General features: G+C 45.8%; 1 long non-coding RNA gene across 1 annotated transcript in view; it reads left to right on the top strand.

The window, feature by feature from the left end:
• The first annotated feature begins 6,005 nt into the window (after nucleotides 1–6,005).
• LOC102378811 overlaps nucleotides 6,006–6,717 on the top strand; it is a 12,944-nt gene continuing 12,232 nt past the window's right edge. Inside the window, exon 1 of the long non-coding RNA XR_325013.3 lies at nucleotides 6,006–6,411. This is a non-coding gene — a long non-coding RNA (uncharacterized LOC102378811). The remainder of the gene's footprint in view (nucleotides 6,412–6,717) is intronic.

A 6,717-nucleotide genomic window follows, 5' to 3' on the forward strand; every position in this document is an offset into this window, starting at 1 on the left:
CCTGTGTGTAGATCATCAAGCTTTGAATAAGGTCACCACCCAGAACCTCCCCCTCATTTATGAACTAGTTGAAAGACTAAGACAAGGACAGGTCTTCATAAAATTAGATTGGGGGGGGCGGGGGGGAGGGGTTAGAAATTGGTCCGTATTTGTAAATGATGTGTGGAAGATGGCCCTTCCAAACTGCTTTGCTGCTCTGCTGCCAGTAGATGGCCAGGGAGAGCCCACTGCCTGACAGGCTTGTCCCTAGAATGAACCAAAATTAAGTTAGAGTGAAGTTACGCATTACACTTAAAAGCATACTAAATCTGTGAGAACTTAGGCAGCATTCAAGTTAGAACATGCTGTGAGCAGTCACATGTTAAGGGTTAATACCATTTCTTGCTGGCACAGCTCTGACTAGAAGGCTGGTAAACAGGGGTGTGGTTAAGAGCCAGGACACCTGGGATGTCTGTACTCTGGGTTGGGGAGGAAAGGCTGGTACATCCTGGGCTACTGGAGGACTGCAAATTGCTTGTTTTATCTCTATGGTGCAGACTGAAGTTAACCTAACACAAGGTAGGTAGCACAGTCCATAGTTAACTCTAGCCTGAATTGGCATAACTTTGAGATGCTCAGAGGACACTTAGCATAAGTTAACAAGCTTTAACATGTAGACACTTGTGTTTAAAGTGCCCTTAGTATGGTCAAACTGTAACATGTAACTTCACCCTTAAAGAATCTGCAGTTATCTTACCAGATTGTCACCTGGGAGAAACACAAGGCTTGTCAGGGATTAGAGAATGTATTGCTCAACTCAACTGCCAGAATTCTCAGAAGAAAAAGATTACTCCTATGGCCACACCTCCTGAGGGCTCTGTCATGAGCCAAGCTCTGTGTTGGAACATTTTGTCAGCAGGCTAGACACTATTTCTACCCCTCAACTGCCTGAATCCTATTGAGACAAAAAATTACTTATCTATCTATATCTTCTGAATGGTAGTTCAGATCAGCAAATTTCAGTGGGGAAATATTTGTCATAGGAAGGAGAACATACTTCCTGCCTGCACTGTCAGATCCCTCAAGATCAGGGGTGGATTAATGCATGGGCCCAGGCCCAAGGGCCCCTGCTGTTTCATGTGACCTTGCGTGGGTAATCAAGGAGCAGCTCTCTACTTAATATAAACAATGTCTTTATTATAGCAGTTACTTGCAGAGTTGTTACAGGGCCTGCTGTTCTGCTCCCAGACTCCCTAAACTCTCCTCTTCCTGTCTGTTCCCCCTCACGTCCTGTTCCTCCTTCAGACTCCTCCTTTCTGCTGTTGCTGGTTTTGCCTCTGAGATCCATACATATTGTTACATCTTTCCTTTCAACAGTTCAAAACAGATGATTAACTTATTTCCCTGGTTGGGCCAGAGGTTGCTAGCACATAGCCCACCATGGAGACCGAGCCTTTACTGCTGGCCTGCTGTGTGCTTTAGGCCTCATAGTCATCCAGGTATGGTGGTCGTTGTACCAGCCTCCCACTTCTTGTTTGGTTGATTTTCCTGGGTGCTACGCCTGCTTCTGTTCTGTCCATGTCTTTGTTTTGCAGGCTGGACTCTGCTTGTGTATCTCTTCCCTTTGTGGAGTCCATGGCATCTTTCTCCCCCTATCTGGGGCTCACTGATGACTGACCAGTTGTCAAAGTTGTCTTGGTCCTGATCCTGGAATCTTTTGCTCACTTGTATTTCCACTCTGCCAGCACTCCGCAGCTGCTTCTGGTTACGTCTCAGACACTGTCCACTGTGACAACTTCGTAGGATCTATCTCCCACTGCACCCTCAACGGTGGCCTTTTGCCATTCTTTCACATGTGGACTTACTGGTTGTACCCAGACCTTTTCCCCTCTGCGCAGTGGTCTCAGGTCCCTGGCTTCTTTGTTATACTGTGATACTTGCTGAGACTGTTGCTTTTTTAGCTGCTTCCATGAACTGTTGCCCCTTCCCCACTGGGGTTGTAGCAAACAGTCTCATGTGGAGTAATGTCTTAGTTCTCCAGCCCATTAAACTTTGGGCTGGGCTACTACTGTCCATTCCTTGGGAGGGTGTGTTGCGATGGTCCAATAGAGCCAGGTAGGGATCCCCTGCAGTCTTTTTTGCCTTCACCAAGAGTCTCTTAGCTGTCTTTACCGCTGGTTCAGCCTTCCCATTGCTTTGTGGGTACCCAGGGGATGATGTCTTGTGCTGGAATTCCCATTTAGTGCAGAACTGTTTGAATTCCCTTGAGGTGTATTGTAGGCCATTGTCTGAGAACAGTGTCAAGTATCCCATGCCACGCAAAATGAGCCTTCAGCTTCCTGATCACTGTTCTTGCCTGAGTGTCTTCGAGGTAATCCACCTCCCAAAAATTGGAATAGGAGTCTACAGTGACCATATAGTTTCTGTCATTGACATTGAACAAGTTAGTCCCTACCTTCTCCCAGGGCCAAGAGGGGATGTCATGAGGGTTCAATGTCTCTTTTTGCTGTTTGTCACTGTATTCCTTGCACACCTCACACTGCTCCATGTATGTTCTCAAGTGGGCATTCATGCCTGGCCAGTAGATGCACTCCCGTGCTCTCCTCAGGCACGACTCTATTCCCATATGTGAAGCATGGAGTTGGTTCATGATGTTTCGCTGCAGAGCTGCTGGGATCACTACCCTGTCTCCCTTGAACAGAATTCCATCCTGTGTACATTGTTCATCCCTCCATTGGTAGTATGCAGCAACTTCTGCTGGTACTTGTGCCTTGTGCTGTGGCCAACCCTCTAGGATGGTTCGTTTAACTGCTTGTAGCACACCATCCTGTTCCATACTATGTTGTATTGCTTTGAGACTGCTTTTGAAGATGGGCAAGTCTTGTACCATATTAATGGACTCTATCTCCTGTTCTACAGATCCGTCTGTGCTGCACTCTGGAAGGTATGCTCTACTTAGTGCATCTGCCACTTGCAAGGACTTCCCTGGGTAGTATTTTATATTCATATCATAGGCCTGGAGTCTCAGCAGCACGCATTGAAGTCTCTTAGGAGCACTCAGCAAGGGCTTTTTCATTATGATCTCTAATGGTTTGTGATCTGATTGCACATCTACTCTCTGTCCAAAAGTGAACTGATGGAACCATTCCAGTCCAAACAAAACCTCTAATAACTCCTATTCTATCTGTGCGTATCTCCTTTCGGTTTCAGTCATTGCTCTACTAGCAAAAGGTACAGGCTGCTGTTTCTACATCAGTACTGCTCCCAGACCTCCTTCTGACACATCACACTGTAGTACTAGTTGCTTAGCTGTGTTATAGTACTTCAGTATTGGGGCCTCACTGATGAGTTTTTTAATTCTTTTGAATGCCTCCTCTTGGGTCTGTGCTCATTCCCAGGCTGCATCATTGTGTGTTAGCAACCTGAGTGGCTCACAAGCATTAGACAGGTATGCACAAAATTTGGACAGATAATTAACCATCCCAATAAGGTGCTGGACTCCTTTGACATCTTGTGGCCTAGGCATCTCCATAATGGCTCTCACCTTCTCTGGATCTGGCCGTAGTCCTTCTGAAGTCAGCAGGTGTCCAATGTAGGGTACTTCCGTTCTTCTCAGCTGTATTTTGTTGGCATTCAGTTTAATGTTCCTCTCCCGGCATCTGTTAAGGAGTTGTTGCAGTTTGGTGTCCTGGTCACGAATAGCAGTTTGGTGTCATGGTCCTTATCATCCCCTTCTCCTATGACAAGAATATCATCAGCCACAATCTTGATACCTTCCAGCTCCTGGTTCAGTTTCTGCTGGAAAACTTTCAGAGCTGGACTGATTCCCATGGGCATCCTTAACCAGCGATACCTGCCAAAGGGCATACTAAAGGTTGCCAGGTGGCTAGATTTGTCTAGCTCCACATGCCAAAATCCATTCTTGACATCACAAACTGTACACACTTTTGCCCTAGACAGGTCAGGTAGTACAGCCTCAATTGCTGGCAGTGGGTAGTGGCTTTTTTTGAGCGCCCTGTTAAGTGGTTTTGGATCAATGCAGATTCTCAGCTTGCCTGATGGTATCCTTACTACTACTAGGCTGCTGATCCAGTCAGTGCTTTTTTCAACTGGTGTGATGATGCCTTTTTTCTGTAGGTTTGTCAGTTCTTTCTTCATTGACTCCAGCAGGGCTAGCAGAACTCTGTGTTTTGGTAGTTGTACTGGTTGCGCCTGTGGATCTATTTCTAACTTCAGTTTGCCTTTAAAGAGTCCAGTGCCCTGGAATATGTCTCCATATCTTAACAGAATGTTAGGTAGTGAACCTAATGACCATTCTTGCTCTTCTGTGACCTGGAGGATGTTGTGGTGTTGCACTGTAATTAAATCCATGGCCTGTGCTGTCCAGCTGTCCAGCAGTGAATGGGTGCCTGCCCTGTCAATCACTATAAATTTCAGTTGGTACTGTTTCTTGTTGCGTGGATTTATTATAGTCAGCTGGCACTTTCACAGTGGTCTCACGGTTATTTTGTTATACTTTAACAGAATGTAGTGACATTTTTCCATTCTAATGCTGCTACTCAATAGATTCACAGGAAGGACATTGCAAGTGGCTACACAGTCCACCTGGAATCTTATAGGTCTTTGCTCTAGCATCATAGTTGCAAATATGGCTGAGTTGTTGCCCACGTTTTTCTGTAATGTGTGTATCCTGTGAGTCTGGCAGACAAGGTTCCTTGGGTGAATTTGATATCTTTTATTAGACCAACCCAAATGGTTGGAGAATAGTTATTAAGCAAGCTTTTGGGTTCAAAAACCCTTCCTGTGAGTCTGTGAATCTGTCAAATTTACACTGAAAGCTTCCTCCTCATCTGTAGTCTCCTGATTTTGGTGGCTACGACACGGACCCCTGAAATGATTCTTTTTTCCATATTTTTTGCACTCTTTTCCATAGGCTGGGCATTTGTCCTTCCGCCTTTCATGTAGCTTCCCACAGTATATACACTCAATCATACTGTAGGTATTTGCAGTTGGCCTGTCAGGTTCCTCCTTTCCAGAGTCCTTTAGGTTGAGCCTGTGAACCTGCTCTGTACATGTGGCTGTTGATATCATTTTAATCCTCTGTTTAGACAATTCTGCTGCCCTTGCAATTTGGTGACACTTTTCCATGGTTAGATCTACCTCTTTTAGCAATCTCTCCCTCAGGGCAGAGTCCCATGTGCCACACACAATCCTATCCCTGATTAGAGAGTCTTTTATGTTTCCAAAGTTGCATGAGGATGCCAGAGTTTTCAGTGCTGTGATACAGGCCTCTATTCCTTCTTCTTCCTCTTGGTTTTGAGTGAAAAACTGATATCTCTCTACAGTCTCATTTTTCCTGGGGTCCCAGCATGCATCAAATGCTTCTATTAACTGTTTTAGTGTGTCAGGGTTACTTTCCATCAGTGTCACACTTACTTCACAGCCTTTTTCCACCACTAGATAATAAAACAGCATTACCTTCATTTTCTCTTCTTTATCAGCCATGGTTAACTCTGTATACAGACTGAATTCTTGCTTCCATTGTTTCCATGCCTGTGCCAGGCTCTTTGTATTGAAATCCAGCTATCCAGAGGGCTTCAGTCCCTCCATGCTTCTTGCAATCTGTTTGAATCACTGCTGGGACTCAGGTCTCTCTCTTGTCTTAGGCTTCCTCACAGGCTTTCTGCTGCCACCATGTTTCATGTGACCCTCTGTGGGTAATCAAGGAGCAGCTCCCTACTTAATATAAACAATGTCTTTATTATAGCAGTTACTTACAGAGCTGTTACAGGGCCTGCTGTTCTGCCCCTAGACTCCCTAACTCTCCTCCTCTTCCTGTCTCTTCCCCTTCATGTCCTGTTCCTTCTTCAGACTCCTCCTTTCTGCTGCTGCTCATTTTGCCTCTGAGATCCATACATATTGTTACACCTGCCAAGCAAGGTGCTTGTCCCAGGACCCAGTGCTGGGTGGGGATGGTGGAGTGGGACCAGCCTCTGCTGGATGGGCAACCCCTGTGTTGCTCCATGGGTCCTGCCAGAGGGTCTCTGCTAGTGGGCCAAAGCATGCAGGAGCTTCTAGGCCATGGGGAAGCACTTTCCCAAACAATGCCCTCCTTCTGGATCCCTGTCCGGATGCTTGTTTGGGGTTGGGCTCCCACAGGCCCAGCACAGGTCTCAGCTGAACCCTCTCTGTGGCTCTGCTCCCAGCCTGGCCTGCTTTCCCTGGAGAGTCCTTCCCCTAGGTCACAGCTGCCAAAGCAGCTGCAAGGGTGAAGGAAGCTGCTGGCAGGTCCTGCCTGGGACCTCCTCTGGGGCCCAAACCAGAGCTGCCCACTCAGCCATGGGGCCAAGAGAAACTGGAGACAGTCTCCAGAATCGCAGTCAAGGGCCATCTCCCTGGGGGATTCGCAAGCAATTCATGATCATTTAAAAGGTAAGACACATTTTCATGAGATTTTATATGTTTGTATTTTATCACATTTTGGTTACATAATTATGTGATGATGGCATTAAAACACGGGTGTAATGGATATATAAAAGAGAGATTTGCAGTATATGAAGTTTAGCACATGTTTAATGTTTCAGGAATGATTTAAAAAAAGATTGAGATTTAATTGTTTAGGCCTAGTGCTTTATTTTAATTGCAAGAATCACTAACGGTATTCTTAGACTCATACTTGAGGCTATCGGTATGGCCTGTATTTTTCTTGTAGTAGCTGACTGTCGGGTAGGTACAATG

This window comes from Alligator sinensis, unplaced genomic scaffold (assembly GCF_000455745.1).
Source record: "Alligator sinensis unplaced genomic scaffold, ASM45574v1 scaffold338_1, whole genome shotgun sequence".
Taxonomy (NCBI): domain Eukaryota; kingdom Metazoa; phylum Chordata; order Crocodylia; family Alligatoridae; genus Alligator; species Alligator sinensis.